Source organism: Brassica oleracea, chromosome C9 (genome assembly GCF_000695525.1).
Source record: "Brassica oleracea var. oleracea cultivar TO1000 chromosome C9, BOL, whole genome shotgun sequence".
Lineage (NCBI taxonomy): Eukaryota > Viridiplantae > Streptophyta > Magnoliopsida > Brassicales > Brassicaceae > Brassica > Brassica oleracea.
In genome coordinates, this window is record NC_027756.1 from 51063117 (window position 1) to 51070913 (window position 7797).

A 7797-nucleotide genomic window follows, 5' to 3' on the forward strand; every position below is an offset into this window, starting at 1 on the left:
GTTCCACATCGGATATTAGACAGAATAAAGTTTAATATATATAGCTGGTCTAATTCCACTTAGTATGAGGCCTTTTGGGAGTAACGATCCAAAAAACAAATCCGTGAGGGCTTAGACCCAAAGCAGACAATATCATACTAAGCGAGGGATTGAACATCTGGTGACGGACATCTGCTCTAGTTGAGCGTCTGGCCTCCAGCACGGGCATCCGGTCTGGTTCTTGTATGCATCTGGTCCATGAGTGCATCTGGTCCGTCACAACAGATTGGTATCAGAGCCAAGGTTTTGTGGTTTTTGGTTTGAGGGGAGGATTGTCAGAATAAATAAAAAGGCAATCCAAGTCTTACATCGGATATTAGACAAAATAAAGTCTAATATATATAGCTGGTCCAATTCCACTTAGTATCAGGTCTTTTGGGAGTAACGACCCAAAAACAAATCCGTGAGGGCTTAGGCCCAAAGCGGACAATATCATACTAAGCGAGGGATTGGACATCTGGTGACGGACATCTGCTCTAGTTGAACGTCTGGCCTCCAGCACGGGCATCCGGTCTGCCTCTAGTAGAGCATCTGGTCTAGGAGTGCATCTGATCCGTCACAACAGTTAAGACGAAACAAAAGCACGTTGTGGATCGGACCGAAACAACAGCTATCTCATCGCTCTATGTTACAAACTAAACATGTATCCTAATTACGGTATGGAAACGCCATTACGCAATTTGAAGAGGATATTTAATAATTTTTATCTAATAAAAACATATTGTTTTCTTAGTCTTCTACTTAAAAATAAAAATCAATGCCTTTGATTCAGTCTAGAAAACTCTGTGAAAACGATTTTTTTGTTATTTTTGAATGAATGTTAAATTTGTTCTGATCAAAAAAAAATTTTACAACCTATGTAACTTTGTTTTGAGATGTGTTTATAGAAACTATTTATAAACTGATTCTAAAGCTCTCATCTTCTCTCATCAGCTTGCAATCCAAGCCTGCAAGTGTGTCAAAGCTGCTCTTTGCAGAGCCTCGGAGTGAGTCAATGCGGTCCCTGACCAGTCTGTCTATGTAGTTACTAAGGCGGCCTTGATCTTGTAGATGTTCACCATGTTTTGTTCTTTTCACGTAGACTGAAGAAATGATAAACTAATAACTAGTGAAAATAATCCTGAAAATAACAATCTATACTTGTCAAAAAAAAAAAAATTGTAGCTCGAAACGTAGAGGTTGTCAATGTTCACCTGTAACTATGTAGTTACTAAGGCGGCCTCGATCTTGTGGATGTTCACCATGTTTGGATTTTTGCATCTCTTGCCGGCCAAGCAATCATTGTCAATGCCTTCTCCTGACTTTGTTAACTGTTTTTCTTTAGAGGTTGTACCGTCGACGATTATGTATGTAGTCCTATTCCGACAACTTCTCTGCACTCCACTGTCACTGCAACGTCGGGAGATCCATGCATTTTCAGAGACGGTTTTCAACTGTTCTCAAAACCCATTGGTTGGGTTCTTCAATGTCAATTTCGACTTTGGTATGTTCTTTCGAATGCGACTTTAGGACATCAAGTGAAGATTTTCTACGAGTTTTTTTTCTCCTTAGCCACAACTATCTTTTTTTATGTTTTAGACTTTTAGTTATGTTTGCTTATCATTTTACCGTCGAAAATCTCTTCGGTTGTAATCGACTTAACCCATTGGGCGTTTAATTTTAATATAAGCATTGGTTGTTCAAAAAAAGCTTAAAACATAGACTATAATTAACAAGAACCGTACGAGTTGACATGTGGAGGAGGTAACACAAACTCTATCCCCATTTGCCGTAGACTGCGGAGGAAGACCCGCAAGTGGATCTAGCCGACACTAAGTAAGCTTTTTTTTAATTCGCACACAATGCGATACCCTTACATCTTTGATACATGTGCCTTTCAGCTTCCTTCTTATATATACTACGTAGCTCGCAAATAATTAATTCACAAAAAAAAAAACAAACTCCAAAAATTATAGTATCATTCTTCAGTTGTTTATGGAGATGGCTATATCATATGCACCTCTGCTCGCCGTGATGTGTGTTTGCTACTGCCACTTGCGGCCATGGCGGCTGGAACGCCATTTCATATAGAAGGATGTGTTTACTGCGACACTTGCCGCTTTGGATTTGAGACAATCGCCACCAAATATATCACCGGTGCGTATATCTTCATACTCGTTCGCCTCGTATTTTTCACTGCGTAATTATCAATTAATCATTTGGATCTGATAGTAACATGCAAAGTGACACAATATTGTATTTTACATGAAAATTACATTAATCCCAAATATATAGACTGGCGTTTGAAAGTAAGACTAACGATTATATTTTCGGCTACTTATATTTTCTTCTACTAATCATATATCCTTACTCAAATTTTTTGTTGTATGTTACATTGTTAGAAACACGGATTAAAACTTTGAATATTTGGGGGTGCTGTTTGAATAATAGGGGCAAAAGTGAAAATAGTGTGCAAAGACAGTGTGACATTGAAATCGGAGGTTGTCGGTGAGGCGGTGACAGGACGCCGAGGAAGATACAGAGTTGCCGTCAAAGGAGACCGACAGGACCAGCAATGTCTGGCGGTGCTCGTCAATAGTCCTATCTCCAACTGCCAATTCCCTGATCCTGGTCGCAACACTGCCACCGTAATCCTCACACGTTCTAACGGTATCGCCTCTACTCGCCACTTCGCCAACGCCATGGGCTTCTTCCTGGACTAACCACTCCGTGGTTGTGCCACTCTCCGCAAACACTACCTCCGGTGATTATCTAGGTATTTGAGTCATTTGACTCACCTTATGTTCATGCAACAAAAACAAAATGTTGATTTTTTTTTTTTTTTGCGTAGTACTCTAGTTGAGTCTCTAGACACATATAAGAAACTATATAAAATAAACTTGCAATTTTAACTTTTCTGTTGTGATGTTAATGAACAAGAGAAATTTCATCGTCCTTGCCTGATGTTTGGCATTATTCATACTTCAGCTGTGATAGACTGATATCTATTTCTATGTTGGCTCTTTTCTCCTGCTTTTCTAACATCTACCTTTTTTGTTTGTATCTTTGGTTCGTGTTTAATTCCTATTAAACATTTTTTTCTTTCAAGTAAGCCATTTAACAAGGAAAAACTGTTGGTAAAGAAGAAAATTATTTGTTGTACATTTGTACATCATATTTTTACTTACAAGAGAATTACATAATGTTACAAAGCTTTCGTATGAGAGCTTACACAAGATTCTTACTGTAAGTAAAAGTTGGTGATAGAAGATGTTTATCAAAGTTAGTTAACAAAAAAACATATGATTAGATAAAATTTATAACATTTCTATCTTCCATCATTGTTTAAAGTTTCAGTTAACTAAGAAGTGTGAGTTGCACAAAAAAAAACTAAGAATTGTGAGAACTGTTGTGTGTTGACAATAAAAAACAATATTAAGAATTTAAGATACGTTTTGTTGTTGATGAAATGTTTATAATAGACCCACTAATCTATTAATATAATGGGCCTGGATTTTTTTTAATGATATTGGGCTTCATTGAACTTCGTATACAGTGAGACCACGCGTCGCTAGCCAAATCACGTTCGCAAAACTGATTATAAAAAAAATAGAGATCGAAAAAAAAATCCAGACGGTTTTCACCCTAATTTCTCCACTCTTCAGATCTCCCACCGGGTGCTTATCATCTCAATTCAATTCAACATAGTTTGAATTATTGAAAGTTTTGATATTTCCTTTTGTGTAAAATGATTGAAGATAGCAGCAAATCAGTTTCCGAAGAAACCCCCGTCTCGCTTTGTGTGATTTAACCAATCTTCCAAAGAAGAGAGATGATCTGTTTTGAACATGGTGACAGATACGTGGATCAGCAAACTAATGGTACTATTATAATAAGCAGTGATACCGAGATAAGGGAGGTATTGCCTCAATGTCATAATTTAACAGTGAAGACTTGCTAAAGTCTTGCTCTTGTTCTTTTTGCCTTGTAGCTGCTTTTTGGGCTTATGTGTTATCTATGTTGATTCAAGTAAAGTTATTTAACTATGGGATTTTTTTCAGCTGCTTGTATCTGGTCGGATCTTCATTACCAGGATATCAAAGGTTGATTATCCGGTAAGTCAGTTATAAACTATGTATAAGCCGCATGCTCATCAGGACACCTAGTAAGTACTCTTGATCAAACGTTGTATGGATTCAATTTCTCTTTAATGTTCGCAGCTCCTCGTGTGAAACTTATATATATATGTAATATATCTCGATGTAATGTATATATGCTTAAAAGAAAAGAACTATGTATATGGACAGCTGCTCTTTGTATTTGTTCTTCCCTCAAACTCTTTGTATCAAGTGGAATATAAGGTTGCAATTAGTGAGATGTCGGCTCTTGCTGATAATCTACAAAGCTTAAACCATTGTTAAATAACAAAATAACAAATCTTTAACATTGATGAGCTGCATAGTCATTGGTTATTAGCCCTGTTCAAAAACGCGGCCGTCTAGGCGTTGTTCAGAGGTTGACCGCGGCGATTATGCCCAAATCGGTGTAGCCAGATGTTGACCCGCGTTGATCCGCGTAAGACCGCCTAATGTCCGCGTTGACCACCTAATTCCCGCCTAATCCCACGTTGACCGCCTAAGTTTTTTTTTTCCGTCCGTGTAAGTTAAAACACGGTTGATTATTTTTTACTCATCATTGACAGATTTTATGTAATTATTCATTACTAAATAATTATAATTCGCTATCAAACCCAAAACAAACACATACATACTATATTTAGGGATTTTTTCGTACCAAACCCACCATTTACGAATCAAAAAGAGACTGTTTAAAATTATATATAGAAAATTATATAATTATGTCTAAGAATTTGTGTCATCATGTTTAAAATTAGCTAAATATATTATAAATATATTAAATTAAATTTAAAACTAGGCTCCGCGTAATCCCCGAATACTCCCTGATTTTTGGGTAACTCGCTAGACCTGGGGTTATCGCCCGACTAGCGCCTGGGGTTGTTCCGAACCGGGGTTATTAGTTATTACAAATTACATATATTTCTTGCTTTGACTTGAAAAGTCTATGTACTTTTGACGTACATTGCACGTTTGTCAAATCTGAACGTTGTCAATATTGGTGATGGGCTCTTTAGAATTTTGTAAACAATAAGCTGACCCTATAAATTTGGCTTAAGGGTTAATCGACAAAAAAGCTTAGTAACATTAGTGAAGGTGAACCCAACACTTTTGGGCTTCTACTTGTTAATAATATGGATATATTTTCCGCCATCCCAAAATAAATATTTAAAATATCATTTCAACAAATTCCAGTAATATGGAAATATTTATCACCAAAACAATAATCATTCTATTTAATTAATAAAAAAAAGTTTAGAAAAACTATACAGTTATGTATCCTGCTGCTACTATCTAAGTATTGTGAGCGTCTCTTTAAGGTTTAAGCTGATATGTTTTTAATTTGCACATGGATGCATATGGCTATCAATACTGTAGTATGACTGACTAATGATATATAGTTTTGAGAAAATTTTACTTTTACACTTTATTTGGTACTATTTAACTTTACCACCAATCAAAGAACATTTTCATAAATACCACATTCATTAATGTGTAAAAGACTAAACTAACATTTCCTTATCTTCAACATATCTTCCTCTTTCTCTCTCGCCGAGATCCATCGTCTCCATCAAGCTTCGCCGTCGAAATTTCATCGAACCTTTCCATCGTCGTCGTCTTCATCGAACCTTTTCATCGTCGTCGTCTTCATCGAACATTTCCGTCGTCGTCTTCATCAAGCTTTGCCGTCATCGTCTTCATCGAGCCTTGCCGCCGTCGTCTTCATTGCTGACTGTCCGAGAAGTGTTCTGCTGAGGTAAGAGAAAGTAGATGAGCTTCCGCCGACGTCATCTTCATCGAGCTTTAATGTGTTGTTTCTGGTTTCTTAATGGATTGCTATGTGATCAAGCATGTGATGGAGAATATCCAGAAACACTTTTTCATGACTATCAGATTTTCAATCACACACACGTTTGAATTGATGATGAGTTTCAGTCTTTCAATCACACACACATTTAGACGACCTTTCTTATTTGTTTAGTATTATCTAATTATATATAAATTCCTTAAAGTTTGGATATTTAATTGATGTGTTCGTTAATCCAATCAAATGTGTATATTTTCTTTTTATCACTCTCTATAAATCTTTGATTTTCCAATTATTTTTTGCATGTTGGATAAGTTTGAGCAAGTTTTGTCTGCAAGATTCATGATTTTGAATGAAAGTTTATACCTTTTCTGATTTATGTTGATCTATGATATATGCTTTTGATTTGATTAGTATATGTTATTTGGTCTGTTAAGGTTTGATTCTCTAGACAGTTGATTTGATTTAGACTATAATCAATAGATCACTTTTTATTGTGTGATTTTATATTATTCGTCTGTTATGAAACTAATATGATTTGTTAATACAGTGTGTTTTTAGATTCAAGAAGCAAAGCGAAAAAGAGAGCGGTGAAGGTGTTAGTTCCTAGGAGAACTACAATAAAACATGAATTATTGAGAAAGATGCTCTCAGATTCTTATAAATCTGGTTTTTATGATATTGTGCTACTACATTAAAACAATTTATAAGTTTTTATAAAGGGTATTTGAATAACATATATATACATGTTTATGAAACATAAAATAATATCTTCACTTAGACAATTTATAAGGGTTTATACAGAGATGCTCTCAGATTCTTATAAATCTGGTTTTTATGATATTGTGCTAATACATTAAAACAATTTATAAGCTTTTATTATTTGAATAACATATATATATATAAAGGTTTATAAAACATAAAAGAATATCTTCACTTAGACAATTTATAAGCTTTTATAAAGTAGTATTTGAATAACACACATATATATATATATATATACACATTTATATAACATAAAATAATATCTTCACTTAGACAATTTATAAGAGCTTATAAAGGTAAAATAAATCAGTTAGAAGAACTCTAAATCATTTTAAAAGCTTATAACCATTTAGAAAGTCTAATAAAAGAATTTATAAGGGTTTGTAGCATATTTTATAACGGGTTTTAAGGATATATAAATAATTTATAAGGGTTTATAAAACATTCACAAAGTTTATAAAAACAATTTATAAAGTTTATGCACCAATTTATGAGGGGTTTTTAAGGGTTTATAAATGGTTTATAAATCAGTTTATAACACTTTTAAAACTAAAATTAGTTTATAAATAATAATAATTCAACTTAAAACCCCGAAAATTACCTTATAAACCCTAAATCAGTTTATAAACTCTTATAAATCAATTTATAAAATGTTATAAATGTATATAAACTGGTATTTCCTTTGTAAAAATTTAAAAGGTATTGTGTATCATTTATAAACTCTTATAAAAATGTACCCATCAATAAGAGTTTATAATTATTTATAAGTCTTTATAAATTGGTTAAAAATAAATAATACTTTTATTTATATGTGTAATAGTAAGAGTTTATAACATTTTTTACAACGAATTTATAAGAGTTTATAAATCATAGAGAGTTAAAAATCATTTTATAAAGTTTCATAGATCAATTTAAGAGTAAGTAAATCAGTTATAAATATTTATAAAAGCTTAAATATAAATACATGACATATGATGTAACAAGTCCTTTAATATGGCGTTGAATATTCCATTCTCCGATTCTATGATTATCATATGATTATCAGGTAATCAACACATGAATACATTTTTT

General features: G+C 33.7%; 1 long non-coding RNA gene and 1 pseudogene across 1 annotated transcript; both read left to right on the plus strand.

Annotated features, from left to right (window-relative positions):
• Nucleotides 1–237: 237 nt before the first annotated feature.
• On the plus strand, nucleotides 238–2786 carry LOC106315291 (annotated as a pseudogene).
• An 830-nt stretch (nucleotides 2787–3616) lies between these two features.
• On the plus strand, nucleotides 3617–4373 carry LOC106316780. The gene is made up of 2 exons (XR_001264961.1): nucleotides 3617–3937; nucleotides 4080–4373. It is a non-coding gene; the product is annotated as an uncharacterized LOC106316780 (long non-coding RNA).
• Nucleotides 4374–7797: the final 3424 nt, after the last annotated feature.